The sequence below is a fragment of the Sinocyclocheilus rhinocerous genome, unplaced genomic scaffold (genome assembly GCF_001515625.1).
Source record: "Sinocyclocheilus rhinocerous isolate Xijiao unplaced genomic scaffold, SAMN03320098_v1.1 scaffold140, whole genome shotgun sequence".
NCBI lineage: Eukaryota > Metazoa > Chordata > Actinopteri > Cypriniformes > Cyprinidae > Sinocyclocheilus > Sinocyclocheilus rhinocerous.
The window spans coordinates 322552-346187 of NW_015642053.1; the positions used below are offsets into that span (position 1 = coordinate 322552).

A 23636-nucleotide genomic window follows, 5' to 3' on the forward strand; every position below is an offset into this window, starting at 1 on the left:
AGGAATTTTAATTTTTTCCCCTCATCTCTCTCTCTCTGTAATTATTCAATCATGCTTAATTGTTTTTGCTCTAGTGTGTGGTCTAGGTGAGAGAAACAATAAGCCCTCATTTTTTTGTGAAAGCAAATTGCTTATTCTTCTTCGGTAAACAGAGCTATAGAGATAGAAGACGTCCTCTTGGAGGACATCGGAAGACCACAATGTCTAATTAATCTCAAGACTTGGTAAGCCTGTTCTCCTTGGGCTTGCATGCGAATAATCACAATACACACACATATACAGACACACTCTAACTAAATGATTCACAAAACAATAAAGAGATGGACATTATAAAGGAAGCTTTCTGAAACAAACGACGATTGAACAGTGCAGGAAATGCGGTGCAGTTCATTAAAAGGTGATTGATGATTAGCGCGCTGTGTGACATATGCTAAATGGGTGGATGATTATCAGCTGAAAAATTAAACACCTCTTGTCCTTGAAACCGTTAAGCTCTCCTCCCATGCTTGTCTGTTTAAATCCTCCCTGGTGATAAAGCCGTGTTTATTCTCTCTCATTATAGACCTCAGAGGCTGGGGAACGGACAAAGGAATTCAAGTGCCTCTGAAGTTTCTCATTCAAAAACACACACACACACACACAGAGAGAGAGAAAATAGTACAGATTTCAGATTTTGGCACTCAAAACCTAAGAAGCTGCCTACCTAGACAACATTTTTTGCATGAACACTCAAAACACAACCGAAAAATGATGTATATAAATTAATACAATTAAAAAAAAAACAAAAAAAAAAAAACATATTGAACATCATTTTTATAATAATATACAGTTAATAAATTCATGACATCTACTGTGGGACAAGCCAAAATCACCATTTTAAGGGTGAGACAAAGACATCACTAGCTACATTTTATGCTAGGTTAATTTGATGTCCAATAGAAGTCTAACATATCTGATTTCAAGTTCTCATTTCTAAGAATATAGGTTTGATGCCTTTATTCAATCAATCCCAGCATGTTATGCAACAGTATATATTCCTGTGCACTAATAAATTGATTAGCATTCAACAATGACTTTCACTTTTATTGCTCATAGTATAGGTTGCCTTCCTACAATACACAACATACCTTCATTTACAGTATATTGATGAATCTTCTTGGAATTCCTCTTTGCAATTTGGAGAAGACTGAATGGCTTTGTTGGTGCTTTTTGTTCTTCCTGTGAAGAGGATGAAAGGATTAATCAGAGTGCCACTTGTCTGTTTAATGTTAATGATTTATTGTCGACTTGCCCTTCAGCTGACTGTAACTGACAGACAGATTTTGACAAGAAATTGCTTTTAGCTGACTGTCTCTCCTGTGTCCTCTCTGCGTCTGACCATCATTTTTCATTCTGTCCCCTCTGCAAATGAAAGTGGAAGACAAAGAGAGAAGGAAAAATTATGGAATGAAGGAAGAGAAACAAGAGAGAAATCATCAAGAAAGACCTAATAATATAAACAACCCTCATTTTGAGGTTTGGTGAATCTTAATTATCATCTGGCGGGAAACTGACTGTTGTTTGTTCTTTTAAAAAATATATAAGACTTGCAGTCTTATTTTCATAATGCCACTGGCCTCTCATTTATTTTCAAGCTTGATTCACTATAAAGGAATTATGCTATGCTTTCTAATAAATCAAATCAAGCAAATAAGGGGGCTAAAAATCATGTCCTGAAGTTTGAGTTACAGCATTGATTGCATTCAAACTGTTTTGCTGGAACGAGAGAGAGAGAGAGATTGATTGGATCATTTGACATTTTTTTTCAGTCACTGATAATGATCCCAGAGTTGCATTTGCAGCCATAAACAATCCATAACTCTGCCATTATGAATATGACCCATGCTTTCCATTGGGCTCTTGATATCTTCTCTATTCTCTCTCATTGTACCGTAACACCATGAAATGACAAAATGACCAAATACAAAGCAGCATTGCCACCCAAGACTTATTTAATCACATAGTCACTTATTTAAATGTGACACTTTAAGCTTCAGTTGTTTGAAATAAAAATGGGACTGAGAGGAATGATATCGCATTGGTAATATCAAACAAAAGCACATAACAAATTGACTAAAATTAAACTGAATTAAAATGAAAAGCATAGAAATGAAAACAAAAGCTAATTCAAAATATTAATACAAACTATAATAGCATGTAAATAATATTAAAATAACACTGCCCTAGTGATTATCATTTGGTGGTCCACAGGTATATATCACTCACCACAAACATACACTAATTCCCCAGTTTCCTTAATGTTACAGTGAGAAATGAAAATGATCCAGAAGAGAAATATTTTCACAATGAATTTCATATGATGATCTGATAAGATTCACTTTTAGCATAACAAATACTGGCTTCGATATACTCTCCGGACACATACTGTTACCAATCACAGGACTGGCTAAGTTCAAAGTACAGTGTTTCAAATTCTTAATCAACGCAACTCTCCCCAGAAACCCTATCAAAACAATGAGTCAGTCATGTTGTGTCCGTCCCTTAAAAATGTTATCCCCCGAGCAGTTAGATTGGCGGACACGGTCAGAGATACTCCCAATGCCACATTTAATGCTGATCTCAGAAGGACTGGTGTTTTTATGCGGCCCTCCAGTCGTCTTTTCGCAATGGTTACGAGTCATCGTTACGGTGCTCCCCAGGGTTCAGGATTAGGCCCAATTGCAGATTCCTTCTCGATTTCCAAAGTATTAAAACACTAATGTTGCTCAAGCAGAAAAGTAGTTTTTCACAAAGCTGATGGAAATCTGAGAGTAAGTGCAAAGGCTGAAATTGGCAGGCTTCCCTCATGTACATTTCTCTACTCGTCTATATTTTGGCTAATGGCTTACATAATGGCTTAACTCACCCGTTTCTGTTTTCAACGCAATATGTTTCGTACACTGTACGGTTATATGTTTATCAGTCTGATATGGGTGGAGTAGTGTCCATCTGCAGGAAACCTGATGTAATCTTGTGGAATATACGCATGAACATTACTGTGAATGAGGAATGTCAAACAATGTGAGTGCTGTTTTGACAAAATGAGAGTCACTGAGACATTCCTGAAGGTCATACATCATATCTGTCTAAGATAAACCGAGATATGCTGGATGTCGCAAGTACACTCTTAAAAATAAAGGTCCATTATTGGCAATGATGGTTCCAGAACATCCATTGAAACTTTCCACTGGACAAAAGGTTTTTTATAGTGGAAAAAGGCTGTTCTGGTTATTAAAATGCCCTTCATATTAATAAAATGTTTCTTTAGGAACTGCTGAATGAAAGGTTCTTTAGGGAACCAGAAATGGCTCTTCTATGGCATCACTGAAAAAAAAAAAACTTTTGGAAACCTTAAGAGTATAGTCATAAAAAACTGATATATCTTTGCTGCAATATACAGTTTCTCAGAGGTTGCTCTTTCACAGCATACGTTTCTTTAATGCATCAAGTTTTGGTTCAGATGTTTCTCCTAAATTTCAAAAGGAAAAACAAAAACAAACAAATGAGACAATTGTTGGCGTATAGAAATAATACAGAGCTTGAAATTTTATGTGGATTGCAAAAGAGTATCAAAACCTTTATGAATTTTATCTGTGAAACACAAAGAATGTTTTTGTTCATACGGTAGGGTCCAAAACGACATTGGACACCACTGACTTTGATTGTGGAGACAAACAACACTGAGACATTTTTCAAAATACCACCTTCTTTGCTCTAGAGAAAAAAAATGTTAATTTTTGGGTGAACTGTTCCTTTAAGAGTTTGTAGAGAATCTCTCCAAAGTTTTTATAGAACCCAAATGTCTTTGAACGTCCTTCTAGAGATTAATCTCCATCCCAGAACATCTGACTAATACTGTTTTTTTTTTTTCTCCGTGCCATTCATGGATGGACTCCTGGTGCGTTCAAAACATCATTACAGCTAATAACCTTCATTTCCTGCAGCAGGATTTATTATTTATTTGGGTGTTTATTCATAGTTTATTCTATTTTTTCAGGTTGATAATTGGACCTAATTGGACAATTTCTATGATTTTGCTCAGGTGAAAAATGCCTGTCAGTGCACAGCTGGGAACGCAAACACTCAGATGCAACCTTGAATGGGTTCACATAAGCCGCCAGCATGTCACTGCTGATGACTGAGAAATTGCTTGTGAAGCTCGAGGAATTTGTGTAAAATATAAGAATCATTTGCTGGAGTTTGGTGTGGCTTGGAGAATTTCCACTTGGCCTGACTGCGTTGTTGTGAAATGCATTTGACCAAAACGGACATGCATACTATGAGCTCTGAAGATGAGCGTTATTTAATTACTGTTTGATGAACTGAAACAAAGAACTTTGTGGTGAAACTGGTATTTTTTCCACGTTTAGCCCGGAGCAAAGGATAAGGGCCTATTTGAGGTCTGCCAGAGGCTTCCTGTTTAGTCCAACACAACTATATAAATATTTAAAAATTCTAAAATGAGAAATATTCCAATTTGCATAATATCCATCAAACTTAGTATACAGTGGAAATGATTCCCTGATCTACATATACAGTACATATGCAGTGTAGGAAAGGTTACTTTGGAATGTAATAGGTTACAGATTACAAGTTTTCCTTTTTAAAAAGTAATAAGCAGTGTAACTATTTCAATTACTTTATTAAAGTAATGTAATTGATTACATTTGATTACTTTTCTAAATTTCTAACAAATGTTTTCAACTGTTAATCATTTTCAAACAGTTAAAGCAGGCAGGGTTAACTTTGCAGTAACACTAATTACTGTCAGACTTTCAAAATCCTTCAATATATATATATATATGTATGTGTGTATGTGTGTGTGTGTGTATCGTACTAAAGGTATAAATTATTAAATTATGAATTAATATACAACAAAAGTAAGTAATTTGCTATTTTTACATATTTGTTTTCATTTTGTTACATAGATTTTTGTTTCTTTCCTAAAATGATTAATTGCACACACACACACACACAAACACACACACAAAACTAATATTAGGCAAAGTTGAAAAATTCACATTAACTCACATAAAATAAATATATAAATTAAAATTAGACCAAAGAGAGTCCAATTCCTGGTACCGTGAACAGCATAATATTAGGCAAAGTTGAAAAATTCACATTAACTCATAAAATAAATATATAAATTAAAATTAGACCAAAGAGAGTCCAATTCCTGGTACCGTGAACAGCATAGTACAGAACTTAGTACAGGTTCATTTTAAGCACTAGGATAAGCACATCTTAAATAATAATTTATTGAACCATCATACCTTGCATACTAAGTATAAACTTGCGACTGGGATTCAGCCATAGGTTTGAGAATTGATTTAAAGTTCCACTGCCCTACTTTCTTGAAATATTATCAGATTTTCTTCCTCATAGCTCCACCAATCACTAGATGGCATCAGATGGAACCTACAACAACTCCGGTGCCGGTTCAACACTGGCACAACATGGGTGCGGTTCTCCTGGCACTGACACGTGGCTTAGAGCCTAATAGAGACATCTCAGAGGCTATTAGCACAGATGGTTGTCTGCAAGTGTATGCAAATAAGGTGCACACTGAATCAGGCATCCCCATCAACACCACCTGTCTGCCTCTATAACACACACACACACACACACACGTCCCTCGTCTTCCCTCAAACCCCAGCCCAAGAACAAGACTGTACCTCCCTGTTCCTAATCAGCTAGCGCATATTAATTAAAGCAAACACATTAATCTTCATTCGCTGCCTTTGAGGAGCACAATACCAGAGGAGATAAGGAGAGAATGGGAGATGCACAAAGAGAAATTCAGAGAGGAAGGAAGAATCACATTGTTTTTGAAGATGTGTCCTTGGGAAGATGCGTTAAAGAGGTTGGTGTGGTCAAGGAGGACAGCTCTGGCTTTTGTGTGTGATAGTGCTGGCAAACGTCCCAGCAACAGAGGGGGGGTTTAAATGTCCCCAGTGGGTATTTGCATTTACCTCCAGGAAGAAGAACAGTTGACTGTAGTGCTGGACGGTTTTTAATGCCTGTCACTAACACACACTTACTATTTCCCTTAAAAAATATCGTTTTTGAAAATTGCATTGCTCAGTTATAGCGTATGAGATTTCTAAATGATCTTTTACAAAAAGCATCTGTTTGAAAATGTCAACTTTGTCTCAGATATTATAATACAATTGTCTAAGTTATATAAGTTATAATACAATTTTCTATCATTTTGGAGAGAAATAAATAAATAAAAAAATTAATCTGAGCGGTCAATAAAACAAAACGACTATTAAATATATTTTACATTTTAAGCAATTTTGTACTGTTTCTGTAAATCTTATACCATTTTTTGTGTGTACAGCTATTAAATTAAAGTAGGAAGTATAGCATTGTTAATGTTAAATGAAGAGAATATATATAAATATTACAAGAAAAATAAACTTAAAAATGAGAATTAGAAATATTGCCTTGGTTGAAGTTAAGCACTAAAATTGCTAAAACTTAAATACAAAATTTATTTATAGTAGCTAAATAAAAAAAAATCCAAAAACAAAATGACAAAAGCACATACACATACACATATGAAAAATGTTAAATTATACTGGCACAAATTACTGTTAATTTCCTCAGAAGAAAAATCTGAGAAGAAACAGCAGTAAACATCAGTAAACGTCTCTCTGTAAGATAATACAGAGATCTCATTTGTGATTGTTCTCTCCTACGGTTAAACAAATCTCCGTCTCTCATATGCATAAAGCAATACCACAAGTGACCATTGTTTTCATACCATCATTTAACGGTTGAAAAAAAGCTGTCGGTTATTATAAACAGACACTTGAGTATAGTATTTAAAGTGCGGTCACTGTACCTTTTACTTTGCCGTAAAATGAGTCTCTGTTTACACCAAAACACATATTATAGAAAAAAAGCACATTGTTACCATACGCTTTTGTAATTTTTGTATCTGACCTCTCTGCTGTACTTCAGACTGGCATCTGTGGTAAAGTTCAGAGAGAAGGAATTCTGTTTTGTCCAAAAAGAAATGGCACTGCCTAAAAATAAAGCATATAGAGACTTTTACTGGTGTTTTGTTGAATTTCCTCCTGTTGTCCTGGGTAGGCCGTCACAATAGGAGTTAATTAAGTTTGAGGTGGATGGAATTTGCCGTGTCATCAAAAATAACAGCAATAAAACAAAACGAGCAAAGAGCACAGAATATGTCATTCTTACTTCAGGGCAGATATTTTATGCACGATTTATATTTTTGCATTTTATAAACAATGGAAAGGCTTCTCAAACTTACGTGATTTAACCAGAAGCATTCCTAGACTGACGTGCCACACCTGTGCTATAAAGTCTGCAATTCAAACCAAAATGCTTGTTTAATCCTCAGAGGGGAATAAGGGATAGTCATCTGGTTTATTAGAGGCCAATTACTCCTTGACCCCAGATTTGCATTATTGACGAGTGCATAAACGCTTTTGTTCTGTATTGCTGTAAACACAATGCCCTGTCATAGAGGAGGCCTGCTAACAGATGGCATCCCTATTCTTTACAATAAAGGGTGACACTTTCTCTCTCCTATTAACCTATTAGAAGGCAGTTATGTACCCTAAAATTCAAAATATGAGGGCCTTGTGTTTTTGTTGTATATTTATATCATATAATATAGTTAAGCATTATCTCACAAGGAAGAGTGCTGTTTTTCTTTGTTTGTTTATGTTCAATTTCACCAATGAATATTGTTCCAAACAAAGCCACAGCTGAACTGTTGTGCATCTCAGAGCAACACAGCAGTGTTTCATTACTGAATGAATCCACATTTTTAAACGAATTGAGTGAAGAGATCAGATGTGCTAAAACATTAGTCACATTTAAATCTCGACTCAAAACTCATCCGTTTAGCTGTGCATTTATTGAATGAGCACTGTGCGATGTCCGAACTGATTGCACTGTATTTTATGTATGTATAATCATTTTCTATTTTTAACTGTCTTAAATTCGTTTTAAATCAATTTGTAAATCATTTTCAAAGTTTTTAAATTCCTTGTTTTAATTTTGTGATTTCTTTTATGTAAAGCACTTTGAATTACCATTGTGTACGAAATGTGCTATATAAATAAACTTGCCTTGCGCTAATGATTCAGTGACTCATTCATAAAGAAAGTCATTTGCATTGCTTCTGAATGAATCAGCTGTTTGAACAAATCATTTGAATGGTTGAATGAATGACTGAATGACTCACTCATTAACACAGTGACTTGCTGCCACCTATTGTTGGTTTTAGTTTCATTTCATTAAAAAAAAAAAATCATATTTTATTTAATAATCGTTTTCCTATGTTGAATCTAAATTTTTTTATAAGTTGTCATTTCTATTAAATGCTTTTCTCATTTAGCACAATAATGACTTCATCCTTTGGGGAGTAATTTCTCAGCACAATTTGATGTGCGAATAATTTGTGATTAATTAATCAGCACATTAATTAATGAATAAATTATTTTAATCTCTTGACAACATCTTATACTGTATATATATATATATATATATACACACACACACACACACACATATATCTACATATATATATATATACAGTGGTGTGAAAAAGTTTTTGCCCCCTTCCTGTTTTTTTAATTGTTTGCATATTTGTCACATTAAAAGATTCAGATCATCAAACTAATTTTAATATTACATACAGATAACCTGAGTAAATATAAACTGCAGTTTTTAAATTATGATTTCATTTATTAAGAGAAAAAAGCTGTCCAAACCTGCCTGGATATATATATATGCCTGTGTGTGTGTATATGTGTATGTATTTCCCCCAGTTATAGTAAAATAACCTTCTCAGTTTTATTCGCAATATCTGGAAAACACTTCATATCTCAGCGTTCTTGCCCACATCAAACTACCATCATTACTGCCTTGACTGCCTCATATCACCGCACCATAAAACTCCATGGTCATTACAGCCTATAACGACAGGCGAATGTAATGTGTTGTGCCCAGCGTCTCCGCCCAGCAAGGGTAGTAGCTATGTTTAATATCCCATAATGCCGACAACAGAGGAAAAGCACCTACTAATGACTCATCGCCCCGACACGATTTACTAAAGAGCCTTGCCACCCAGCAGGTAAGGGGCCACAGCTGAGGAACGAATCATGATGTCCCAGGAGGCCTCACTGACTAGAGGCATATGTGTTGAATGAGAGAGCCTGCAGAAAGCTCCGGTGATTTATGTTCCTGCATTATCAGCGTTGTTCCTGTTGGGTTCAGGGCTGACCTACCCTCCTATACCGCTTATTTTTTACTGTTCTGAGATCAGAAAAATGTTACTTAATAGGTTTTGCAGGGGGAGATTTGCCTCTGAATCACTGAGCACTTGTTGATGCTCATTTTTAGTCCTGAGCGATCCCTTTGGATCACTTTTATTCTCTCTCTATCTCTTTTCTTAAGGAATATTCTGGGTTCAGTACAAGCTAAGCTTTTATTGAGCTTTAATACAGCATTTGTGTTGTTGATGATTAAGTTTCCATAGGTTCCCGCCTTTTAAAATATTATTTTATTTTATTTTTCAGTTTTGTTCCGGTTGTCTTTAAATTCTATATTGTTTTTTTTTTTTTTTTGTCTTAATGTTTAAACAAAAGCCAATAATAAAAAGGAAGTGAATGAGGCCAATCCATTAATGTTCATATACTTTAATAAGCCCTAAAACAACAGTAAAACGTACACAAAAATACACAAGTTTTAATAGAAAAATGAATGGGAACATTTAACAAAAATGTCTCATTAGTTAACCTTAGTTACAATATTTATTAGTCTTTGTTAACATTAGTTAATAAAAATGCACTTGTTCATTAGTTAATGTCAGCTCAGGTCCATTAAATAATATTAACAGAAATAACTTTTGATTTTTAATAATGCATTAGTAAATGTTAAAACTAACATTACTAAGATTAATAAATGCTTTAGAAATATTTTTCATTGCTAGTTCATGTTAACTAATGCAATTAAGTAACCTTAACAAATGCCACCTTTATGTATAGTGTTAACAAATTAATGTCCTAAGTGCTTTTATAAAATTGTAAGCCATTGTTAAACCTTTTCAAAATTGTCCACATTTTCTCTCATTGTAAGTGTCTCACTGTAACCTTGCTTTTTGCTTCTTTGTTTTAAAAGAAACCAAAGGACAAGTAGAAAATATCATTTTTTGGTAATCAGCATTATGCAACAAATCCAGCTGATTAAGAGCTTGACTTTTAACCATTAAAACCGTAACATACAACATTCTATGTGTTACTCAATAACTAAATCACTTTAATTCTGCACTTAGTGAAAATTGTTTTTTATCTAGTTAATTTCCAACTATAGAAAACTATAATTAAGTTTTTCTTTTCTTTTTTTTAAATCTAGTATATAAATTGGTTTTAGTGTAATCATTGGTCAAAAGTGCTATATGAGTACAAACCCTGGAATTTGACAACAACAGCTTTTGACATTGTAACCAGGAATCGAATATAGTAGAGAATGGACCAGCTGTCAAAGGCTCTGAACTCAGACTGTACATCTACCCAGAATCCCACAGGTGCAAGTTCACTGTGGTGTGCCTGCCATCTAAAACTCTCCGCCGAAACCACAGCTGCGTCAACATGTCACAAGTACGCAGCACCCAGGTGTAGAGATCTCTCTGCTGCAGAGCTACGGACAGAGAGGAGCGCTTCAGACCTCCAGCCTGAGGAATGTGGAGTCATATTCAGCCCAAGAGGTCATGGAGACAGACTGCTTTAAATTCAACTTCGGTCCTAATCACAGTCGTCATTATTTGTCTCTAAAATCAGCTCACCTGGTGTGCCAAGTGCAAATTGTAGCTTGATTGAGGCCTAAGCAGCGGCGTGCAAAACACAATGTTATTCTTCCCGTTCCCAAGAGACCTCAATCAATCGGTGTCCACTTAAGTCAGAAATAACAGTCATCAAATTTGCCGATCTCAGAGCCTACATGTAAGACCTGATGGTCATACTCAGCTCAAAAGTCTGCGAAAGACATTAAATCAAGAGTTAAATTAAGACAAGCGAATGCCAGAACGCAACTCACGTAAAAAGTATTTCAAGATGAAGGTATTACACAGAAAAAAAACATACTTTCCATAGCAAATGGCATCATATGTGATGTTTAGCAGCCTCCCAGTGCATAATTAGCATGTTAATCTCTACCAGTCACGTCATTTACTGCAAAACGTCTAACTAAGCAACAACATAGACCTGATTTGATATCCTAGGCCTGTGCACATCATTCGCTAAGGCTAAAAGCAGTTTCTTGGCATTGTGAATTGGACTGAAGGGCTGCCTTTCCTCATTACTCCATCTGTAAGGCTTCTAATGACATGACAAAGACCCAGGACAAAAAGAGCTGTGAGGCTTCATTCATTGGGGTCTGAAGACAAACACTCTGGGCAGAATGACTGCATTGGCCTAATTTCTCTCAAATGTCTCTAAGAGGCAAATTGACTTTGTCGTACTGTCTATCCGAGGTGTTCCTCGCATTTGTCACGAACAGCATATTGCCAGATGCGTATTCATAATGAGTGTTTGTGCATATGAGTGTGTGTATGACAAGTAAAAGATTAATGGCCACAAGAAAATAAGCAAATTTCAGTTGAATGTGCTGTCTTTTTGTATAAAAGACAGTGTGCCCAAATAGACTTCAAGCTATTTAAATTCCACCCTCTGTTTCTGTTATATAAACTAAGCAATTAAGTGAGTGCCAGGGTGAGATTTTCATTTCAAATGCTTTAATGCACATCACGCCTCTTCTTAAAATGAAATGAGGCTCATTCTGGCTTTTATAAACGAAAAGAGAATTTAGATCATGCAGGCAGTCAGTGCGCTAGGTGTCAGGAGTTACTGATATGCCATTAGAGGAAATTTCTGACTAATAGCTGTGAGCCCGCATTGACCTGTTGTCTCGCTAATGAAAAATGACAATCGCCTGTATTGGCTTTGATGTATTACAGCAGGCAATTACTGTCTTAGCAACGGATGTTGTGTAAAAAACAACCGCCACACAGCGAGATGGTTTAATCTAGCAGCGGATGTTTGCTGGAGGAAACTGTACATCAGTAAGCCACATGAGTATTCGTGCCTGCTGAATAGAGATTCCTGTCCAGGTCTTGCCCCGAATAGGATTCGATTCTGTAGCCAAAAGCTTGATAAAATATTGCTCTACCAGTCTCAAGTTTAGCTGTAGTTGAAGTACTGCTCCAAGAGAAAACTGGATAAATGTTGATAAATGTACACTACTATTCAAAAGTTAGGGTTTGGTAGGATCTTTAAATATTTTTGAAAGAAGTCTCTTATGCTTACCAAGGCTGTATTTATTAGATTAAAAAAACACAGTAAAACAGTAATCTTGTTGCAAATGAAAAAAAACCTTTTTCTATTTTATATTATATTTTAAAACATAATTTATTCTTGCAGTGCCAAAGCTGAATTTTAAGCAGCCATTACTCTAGTCTTTAGCGTCATGTGATTCTTCAGAAATCATTCTAATATGATAATTTGGTGCTCAAGAAACATTCTTCATTACCAGTGATAAAAAAAACGAATTTTTAATTTCTTAAAAACTGACCCCAAACTTTTAAATGGTAATGTTCAAAATGAAATGATTCTGAGATAATAAAAATAAAGACTCAGTGCCAGAAGTAATTCAAAAGGTGCAAACTATGGAAAGTTTATTTCTGCCAGAGAACTAAAAAAAAAAGAAAGAAAAAACTAATTGTGACTTTTTATCTCAAAATTCAAACGTTTGTTTCTCTCAGAATTGCGAGTTTATATCAAGCAATTCTCAGTTTGCGTCTCTCAATTCTAAATTGTGAGAAAAAAGTCAGAATTGTGAGATAAAAAGTTGCAATTACCTTTTTCATTTTTTTTTTTAATCCAGTCACAGAAACAAGCTTCCATAGCAAACAGTTAATAGTAGGATGTGACGTTTTCCTTAGCTGCATGTGCAGTGTAATTCAGCAATAAATTACACTCACAATACAGTTCTTTTAAATGAGCCAATGAGTCAAATAAGTCAACCGAGTCAAAATGACTCACACGTCATAGATCTGAATTACTCTAAAGAATCATTCCATCTGAATTCTCTATTAACTGGATGTTTGCACAATGTGCAGTTCAAGAGTTATAATCATTTATTGTAATAAATGCAAATTTACAAAATATATGACAAAAAATACTATTCTTTCATGTAAGTAGTATGTGATAGTTGGTAAGTAGTAATCATGTAGTATGTAGGACAGAAATCAAAAGCATAATTCTTATGGAAACAGTGCAGTATACTCATTGCATTTTAACCACATACTTTTTATAGTATTCATCCAGAAGGGAATTATCATACAGTAATATTTAAAATGACCTCTACAACTACTGATGTTGCTTATAAAGTTTCTAGATGCAGCTGAAAGCACACAGACTCATCCAGGATTTAGAGTTCTAGTCTTTATGGACGAGAGCCATGCAGCCACTTGCTAGCCATCACAGCTTTGTGATTTAGGAACCTCAAGGGTGGCATCCTTGGCTGCCCTGTAAACGCCCTCATCAGTCCTGCCTCTGTTCTCAGTCCTGTTGCTTTTATAAGCTGTCCTGAAATTGGTTCACAGCTTTCAGGGATACTCAATTCTGCTGAAGGTGCTAAGCGAAAGGAGGGGGGAAAGGAAAAGAAAACGAAGGGGAAAAGGCTCTACTGCCCCACTGATTTACAGCTCGACTTTAATTGGGTTGTAAAATCAAATCCAGTGTTGTTTCAGGAATGCCAAGATGTGATTCCTGTGCTGTTTACAGGAGAAGCCAGACAGTCAAGGACATGGAAGAGATGAAAAGGCATGAAAGGGAAAACAAGTAAATAAAAGAAAATGAAAAAAAAAACAAGTTTTGCTGATATTAAAGTGATACGAAGAACCACAAAATGCTCCCTCACTACTGTATCATTACCAAACTAGCCATTATTGTTTCCTTTCTCAAGCCAAAATATTTTGTGCAAGACCTTATGGGCAGGGCAATTTACTTCGGTAACAATCATGATCATAAAAGTTCGGCCCAACAGAATAATAATTGCAAGGGGGGGAAAAAAGTTATTTTTATCAACCAGATTCATCTGAGCAATTACCTTACTGCAATAAACCAATTTTAAAAACAATCTAATCTAAATGCACTTACGACGCTCACTGCAACATTTTGCACATCCAAAAGAATCAAGTCCATAACATTTGCGGTGAACTCCCGAACTCTCATTATGCCTGTAGAAAATCACATTCTCCATAAATGCTGCTCTCTCAGCAATAAATTACATCTGTGTCTGAGATACTGCAGCATTATCTCACTCATTATTCTGGAACGGTGGGTTAGGTTGAATTATTAAAGGCAGTTTATCTAATTGGATGCAGGGCTATGAGGGTAATCCCATCTACAGAGTGATATACATATACTGTAAATGCATACTGCACTCAAATGAACCTCACTTGTAATTATGGGTATGTTCTCCATCTCATTCCAGCTCACTCTGTATCTCTCTATCTGAAAAAAAAGAGAAGAGAAAATGGAGAAGATCACCAAGAGATTGTAAGTGGAGTACATTTCAGGCCAGCACTCCTACAAATAAAGCTTCTTTAATGACTCTTAGAAATGCCTTAGGTTCAGCAAAGAATCCACTTCTTATTCCTTATATTCTTCAGTGTGCTAGCGTTCACTAGTTGGATATATGGTTCTTGGAGGGGAACAAATTGCACTATTTTGAACTTATTTGTTATATTATAGGTACTTTAAATTAAGTGTCTTATGCTCACCAAGGCTGTATTTATTTGCAAATACAGTAAAACAGTAATATTGTGAAATACTACTGCAATTTAAAATAATATATTTAAATATATTTAAAAATTTAATTTATTCCTGTGATGGCAAAGCTGTTAGTTCACCCAAAAATGAAAATTCTGTCATTAATTACTCAATTAATTAATTAATTTAAAAACCCTCACGTCGTTCCAAACTCGTAAGACCTTCGTTCATCTTCAGAACACAAATTAAGATATTTTTGATGAAATCCGAGAACTTTCTGACCCTCAATAGACAGTAAGGGAACTACCATGGTCAAGGCACAGAAACTAGTAACGACATTGATAAAATAGTCTGTGTGACATCTGGGGCCTCATGTATAAAACTTTACGTAGATTTCATCCTAAATGTGTGCGTATGCACAAAAGCTAGATTTTGCGTACGTACAAACGTTTTCAGATTTATAAAGCCATGCGTAAGCCAGACCCTGCGTAAAATTCCCTTTGTAATACCCAGTCAGCGGAAGATTGTGCGTACATGAATCTCCACCCTAGCCTACAACACGTTAGGAAAATATTAGATACTGACTATAAATGCGTTTTGAGCCAATTCTAATTTATGCAATTTGCCTAAAAGGTAAACATATATTTTAGAATGTTTATAGCCTATAATTTTATGGAAAGAGATAGGCTTTATTTTTTTGCAGTGTAGCTGTCTGACTCACCGTGTCAATAACAAAACATTTTGAAAATAAAACGCGCATATCTTAGTTTCCTTCAAATTCTATCTTTTAAATATGGTGTCTGTCACAATATTGGGAAGAGCACGAAAGGGGTTATCATTAGGCTACTGTCTGTGCGCAACACCTGTGAACAGTTCTACTGTCATCGGACCTGTTCAAACCAGCCAATGGACTGTTTGATCAACGAGCGCATCCTTATGTCTTTCGTTACCGCCTATGTTCCAAAGCCATCAGACGAATCAAGTTCACATCAATGGTCATTATTCGTGTAAAAGTATTTTCTCAGAACATGAGTTTTGCTATTTAGAACACAATTTAAAGTAGAATTGTCATATGCCGTCGCCAAGCAATCCTCGCTGTGATTAAAACATTAAATCACATACCACAGGAACATTGTTCGAAAGCAGCACATCCACTGCAAATATTTCTGTTTAAATTCATATACAAATGTTGTAATTTCTGGATAATAATTTCATGAAATTTCAGTGCTTAACTTCATTATTCAGAGTAACATATTTAATCTAAATGTGAATGTCAAATGTAAAACAGACTTTAAAATCATTCCGTTTGCTTCGTTATTTCGCTCTTTACTCGATAAATAACGACTTTACTCAATTTCTTCTCTTCTGGGTCAGTCCACTGCCATTCACGAGAGTACCACAGTGCATGCCTGTGCATTCCTCTGCTCGTAAACAAGGTGCAGCGCATGCGTGTTCTACATCAGCAGCGGCACATGCATGCATCATGCTACTCTTGCGAATGGCGGCGGACTGACCCGGAAGAGAAAAAATCGTTGAATAAAGTCGTAATTTTTGTTTTCTTTGCACACAAAAAGTATTCTCATAGCTTTATAAAATTACGGTTGAACCACTGATGTATCAAAAATATCTTCGAAGATGAACGAAGGTCTTAAGGGTTTGGAAGAACATGAGGGTGAGGAATTAATGACAGAATTTCGATTTTTGGGTGAACTATCCCTTAAGGCTATATTTGTATGCTAATTTGGTGCTCAAGAAACATTTCCAGTGTCGGCTCCAGCCCCAGAGCTCGCTCCAGTTTCGGCTCCTGCCCCAGAGCTCGCTCCAGTGTCGGCTCCTGCCCCAGACCTCGCTCCAGCGTGTCAATCGGCGATAACGGACATGTCGCTGCCCCCGGGGTTCTCGGTACCCGTCCTCACCCCAGAAGCCGCCCTAACACGCTCCTCTGAACCTCCTTCGTCTCCTTCGCCTCCGCTGGTCCCGTCCAGCTCTCCTTCGTCTCCTTCGCCTCCGCTGGTCCCATCCAGCTCTCCTTCGCCTCCTTCGCAGCCGCTGGTCCTGTCCAGCCCTCTTTCGCCTCCAGAGCGGCCTCAAGTGCCGGCTCCTCCAGAGCGCCCTCAAGTGCCGGCTCCTCCAGAGCGCCCTCGTCTCCTGATCCGCCATGCTCTCAGTTTTCCCTTAGTCGGAGTCCGTTCTCGTTTATTTAATGTTGGTCTACTTGCCTGTCTCCTGGATTTGTTGATTAAAATACCTTTTGTATATCTCCTTCGTCCTCGTGTGTGTGTACCTCACCAACCCGTAAGAGTAACAATGTAAAAGGCATTAGTGTTGTTTTTGATCAATTCAATACATCCTTGCTGAATAGAACAATTACTTCCAAAAAAAATAAATAATAATTACTTGCCCTAAATTTCTGAATGGTATAAATATATAGGTAATAGTCCAGCCTATTTAACTGAAAATTAGCATCCATATGCCTCATAATGAATTCAGTTCTAGTGTGAGCTAAATGACTGCAAGCCGATCCACATAAACCCATCATTAATCTATTAAATTGAAACCATAACTACTGTGGCAATTCACATCACTTATGCATTAATACGTACAGAAAAGAAGTGGCTGAACATATATGTAATGGGATCTTTTACACAACAGGTAGGCTTAATTTAGTGTACGGCTCTCTTTCCTTTTGCTATCACAACAGAGGATAACTTCTACTAAGATAGATGAAGGAGCAGAAAGAAGGAAAGAAGAAGAATAGATGGAAAAAATGAGTGCCAGTGTGGCTAATTAGCCATGAAAATCCTCAAGCTGGCGGATTCAGTTTTGAAATGAAATTGCTCCTTGGATCTGCAGTGCGTATGTTAATCTCTAAGCATTTGCCTGGTTGAAGGCAGTTTGTCGTTCTGAACAGAGGGTTCAAGAGGTTTCTTATTGCCGTCTCTGTCCTCCTGACTGAGCCACTGCCGAACATTTATCCTCCATAGACAGGCCTTTCCCCTTCCTCCATATTCATCAGCCATTTATAAATTATTCTCATCTCCTCTATGACGACCAGATATGCCAGTGTGTGACAAAGATTGCGGTGCAGAATTGGACCTTGCATGTTAAATAAGCCACAGTTTATGGAAAGCTAAATAAGAAACTGTGCTGAAAATAGTTGGGATGTACAATATGCACAATATGCTGAATATATTTTGGCCAGTATTGAATTTTTAATTATGTGTGCTCATTTTTATTTTTACATTTAGATTAGTTTTTGCTTTCATTATAAATAATCACCAATATCAAAGACCACTGGTGTCTCCACCAGGCTACAAACTGCCCCAACTAGCAAAATTTTAGCTTAACCAAAGTCAACCAGCTTAACCAAAAAGACCATGGCAATCAACCAGGTTTACCGGCTGGAGTTTTTTAAATTAAGCACGCAGAGCAACCACCCAATGAAGCATTACACTAATCTAAACTTGAGGTCATGAACGCTTGAATTAACGTTTCTGCACTTAACATTGAGAGCATAGGTCATAATTAAGATATATTTTTAAGATGGAAAAATGCAGTTTTACAAATGCTAGAAACATGGTTTTCAAAGGAAAGACTGCTATCAAATAGCACACCTAGGTCCCAAACTGATTGTCGTAGCAGTGTTAGACAGTGTTTTAGGTTATTACATGTGGAGGTTTTTGGTCCAATAATTAAAACCTAAATTAAAACCTTTAATTTAGCAATAGGAAATAACTAGTCATCCAGTATTTTATTGATATATTTCATCAGGCCGCAAAGAAATATAGAGCTGAGGAGCATCAGAATAACTGTGAAAGCTAACACCATGTTTCCTGATTATTCTCCCAAGGGTAACATGTAAACATGAAAAGCAGCGGCCCTAGTACTGAGCCTTGTGGTACTTGACTGATTGCACAGACACTATTGGAAGAGAGATGAACTGGATGATGACATCACTGAATCATCAATGAATTGGCTTTAAATGGAAAAATTACTCTGTTATTGTCTTCTTGCATTATTGACAAACAATTTTTCTGTTTGACACTGTAAAGCTGCTTTGACACAATCTGTACTGTATAAAGCGCTATATAAATAAAGGTGACTTGACTTGACCCGCTAAGTGCTAACTATCTAATAACAAAAATGTATTGGTCAATCAGCTTCAGAAATACCATGGTGGCTATCTGTAATGAATCAGTCCACTGAAGGCGAGAGTAGTGAAGAACCCAAGTGCAGTTTATTTACAGTGTGATCCAAACATCCAAACAATAATCCGAGACTTGACTTGACATGAACAGACTTGACTTGACGAGGAATGAACAGACTTGACATGAACAGACTAGACTCACCAACAGATCGTTCACTAGCTAAACCAGCAAAAACCAGGCTGAAGTATGGAAATTCATTATACAGACCTTTTCAGCAGGACATGTACTGCAAAAAAGAAAATTACCATGTTATTTGGTCACCAACATTATTCCGAAACAAAAAGCTCCCATATAAACAAGATTACCATGCGACACTAAGCGCCAACTGCTGTCCAAAAAAAGCACCAGGACACTGTGAAATCACTCTGGAAGTTTCATGAGATCAGAAGACGAATGTGTGCTGTGAGTTCCAGTTCAGTCCCTCCTTCATCCTGACAAATGTCCATTTTTTTCTCTGCCACTAATCCTTTCACTTTTCCATTTTAACTCCCTGGAAGCTTTTCAGACAAACCACATACTGTAGTGGGAAGATACCCTGAAAATGCAGAGCTCTGATTGAAAGACCATGTTGTTGCCTCTCGTAAGGGCTCCAGATGTAACCAGAGCTGTTTGCATCCCGACTGGCCAGATCAAAAGGTCAGCGACACGTGTACTAATTCAAATGTAAGGGATTAGCTGGCTTGGACATGACGTAGGAATGTAATTTACAACACAAGAATGGATCAGTAATGTAGACAGTCACCTCTGTTCATCTTGGCCACTGTCTGGTTCAGAAGGATTTGATATAATGCACCTAAGGTCTTGGAGACGTCAACCAAAGGCTCCACATGTCCTGGCCAAAGTTTCTTATTCCTAAAAGCAAATTTAGATGGATTAAAGCTTATTAGAGCTCTAAATATCTTATATTGGCTTGAATAGTTGAGTATTGTATTGTACGCTGTGACATAAGTAAATATAAGAGCTGAAGTTTAGCTGGACGCAACAATTATAAAAAAATATATATATGGTTGTCATCAGCATTCAGCTGCTATTATAAAATGTAAAAAAAAAAAAAGATTGATCAAGTGACAAGAAGTTTGGTGGGCCTACTTAAGGACTTGAAAAAGTGTACACTTCAATACTTTTTGGACACAGTCTGGCACTATGTAATGGCAAACATGGACAACATTAGATAAAATGAATGCATGAAATGTGCATGAATTGTTATCACATGTAAATACTGGTATGATGGACTGATGAGCTAATGTTTATCCACTTTGGACTTTGGTTAAAGTTTTGTAAGTTTCCAACTGAAAAATATAATAATTATAATAGTGACAAAAAAGGTTTCTAACACTTCAATGAATGAATTAGAAATACCTTACAGTCTATGAAGACGGACAATGCTTCCCAATCGCTGACAGTGATGGGGGAAAGCTGGACCCAACACAAAGCAGCTTTGATGGAAAGCTTTTACGATTGTTTAGGGAGAGCTGACATCTTCGGAGTATCTCTGTGCCACAAGATGTGGAGTGGTTTTTGCCTGAGTGCAATGCTTTTTGTGCATAAAGATTCTGCAGGGAGACTGGAGATAAGGATGGGCACAAAAATGTACCATTTTCTTCAAAGGGCTTTACTAAAGTATACATTCAGAACACACAAGTACACTGGTGAGGACTTTCCATTGACTTTTTTTGCTTTTATACTGAGGTACATTTTTTTCCTATCCAAAAACTCTCAAAGAAACTTTTCTGTATTTTAAGATTTTCATTAAGACATTATGTTTACTATGCCGTTTAAATCAGAATCACCTGCTAGTCTTTACCATGTAGGTGATTGCAGGTTTTATCTTTCTAGGTGCATTTGACCTCCACAATGTAGACAAAACCCAACCCACATAAGGAGCACACACCAACACGACTGAGCTCACAAGACGCCCAAATCTAAAACATACAATGTTCCAGCCCTCCTTACAAACACTAGGATAAAAGAGAACAAACAAGCTTAGTTCAAACACAAATACATCAATCAATAACCTCATTCATTCAAGCCATATCGACAGACACATTGCAAATGTAAACATAGGTGTGAGTATATTAACAAAGATGTCAAGAAATGTTCTAATGTACAATGCATAGCCTGGTGGAAATGACCCAAAATGGTTGTTTAAGGCCAACTGAAGCCGTTCTCTCTGCAGCCTGCTTAACAATCGTAAGAACCCCCTTACAGTAACCACATATGTCTTTAATATGCATGGTGATCGTAACTTTCCCAAACCCACAGAACAAAGTGTCCCTGTCACTGTTTGTGCTTTAGTTGGCATCGTTAGGTATGGGTCTTATAATCTCCTTTCATATCATGATTTATGCTCTGTTAAATTCACAATTCAGCATGGTTTTTGCTTTTCATTATTTTAAATGCCTCATTTCTCACATTTGCCAAAGGTTTCTTTAAAGAGTTACAAGACCAAAAACAAGTGCTGTACTGCAGATCAGGCAAGAAACACACACCACTGGGTTCTGTGAAAGATTTGGCTGTGGAACAAACAAGCTTTATTAGGAAAACTAAAAAACACAATTACTGCCTTGTCACAGGGATCTACATATCAAGCTTTTGTGAACTGTTCTTTTACTTATTTTACTGTTTACACAGGTCGGCAAGTAGAGTGTCAAGAAAAGTGCAAACCAAACAAAGTGTGAATGAGCCATTCCAACATAAACTCAACCCCATAAAAAACAAACATGATATACCCAGACCTTAAAGGTGGCCCTGCAGCCACTCCGGCCAATCCACAATCTAATCATCACTTACTTTATGGACAAGTCAAGCACGCTGCAGGTGACGGGCCCTAAGCCACCCTCGCCCCAGCCAGACCCCCAATATAACACCTCTTCTGTTCCACAATTTCAGAGCCAGGCATTATGGCTGCCCGTATACCTCCAGACAAGGCATTAAATAAAGCTCAGGGCCTGTGACAGCTGGGATGTGGGTGTGATACAGAAGCCTAGCTGGGCCAGGACATTGTTGAATATGGCTGGACTGGTTATCGGAAAGTTTTGACGCATAGTGTGAAAGAGTTTGTACGCTATGTACACTACTGTTTAAAAGTTTTGGGTCGGTAAGATTTCTTATGCTCACGAACGATATTTCTGGCAAAGCTGAATGTTCAGAAGCCGTTACTCCAGTCTTCAGTGTCACATGATCCTTCAGAAATTATGCTATTATGATTTGGTGCTTATTTTCAAACTATTATTAATGTTGAAAACAGTTGTGCTGCTTTATATTTTTGTGGAAACGGTGATACATTTTTTCCATGATAGTTCCAATAATAGCATTTACTTTAAATAGAAATCTTTTGTAACAATATAAATGTCTTCACTGTCACTTCTGATCAATTTACTGCATCCTTGCTGAATAAAAGTATACATTTCTTTGAAGGGGTCATATGATGTTGCTAAAAAGAACATTATTTGGTGTATTTGGTGTAATGAAATGTGTTTATGCGGTTTAAAGTTCAAAAAACACATTATTTTCCACATACTGTACATTATTGTTTCTCCTCTATGCCCCGCCTTTCTGAAACGCGTCGATTTTTACAAAGCTCATCGGTCTGAAAAGCGAGGTGTGCTCTGATTGGCCAGCTATCCAATGCGTTGTGATTGGCCGAATACCTCAAGCGTGAGACGCAAATGTTACGCCCCTCACATACTGTTGATGCCGTGTCCGATGGACTGATGAGCTAATGTTTATCCACTTTGGACTTTGGTTAAAGTTTTGTAAGTTTCCAACTGAAAAATATAATAATTATAATAGTGACAAAAAAGGTTTCTAACACTTCAATGAATGAATTAGAAATACCTTACAGTCTATGAAGACGGACAATGCTTCCCAATCGCTGACAGTGATGGGGGAAAGCTGGACCCAACACAAAGCAGCTTTGATGGAAAGCTTTTACGATTGTTTAGGGAGAGCTGACATCTTCGGAGTATCTCTGTGCCACAAGATGTGGAGTGGTTTTTGCCTGAGTGCAATGCTTTTTGTGCATAAAGATTCTGCAGGGAGACTGGAGATAAGGATGGGCACAAAAATGTACCATTTTCTTCAAAGGGCTTTACTAAAGTATACATTCAGAACACACAAGTACACTGGTGAGGACTTTCCATTGACTTTTTTTGCTTTTATACTGAGGTACATTTTTTTCCTATCCAAAAACTCTCAAAGAAACTTTTCTGTATTTTAAGATTTTCATTAAGACATTATGTTTACTATGCCGTTTAAATCAGAATCACCTGCTAGTCTTTACCATGTAGGTGATTGCAGGTTTTATCTTTCTAGGTGCATTTGACCTCCACAATGTAGACAAAACCCAACCCACATAAGGAGCACACACCAACACGACTGAGCTCACAAGACGCCCAAATCTAAAACATACAATGTTCCAGCCCTCCTTACAAACACTAGGATAAAAGAGAACAAACAAGCTTAGTTCAAACACAAATACATCAATCAATAACCTCATTCATTCAAGCCATATCGACAGACACATTGCAAATGTAAACATAGGTGTGAGTATATTAACAAAGATGTCAAG

At 36.7% G+C, this 23636-nt stretch overlaps 1 long non-coding RNA gene across 1 annotated transcript; it reads right to left on the reverse strand.

Moving 5' to 3' along the window:
• Positions 1–250: 250 nt before the first annotated feature.
• On the reverse strand, positions 251–19649 carry LOC107755449 (uncharacterized). Its single transcript, XR_001641700.1, has 4 exons — positions 19274–19649; positions 14546–14600; positions 1128–1218; positions 251–603 (listed from the first exon to the last, which is right to left on the reverse strand). It is a non-coding gene; the product is annotated as an uncharacterized LOC107755449 (long non-coding RNA).
• Between the last annotated feature and the right edge of the window lie 3987 nt (positions 19650–23636).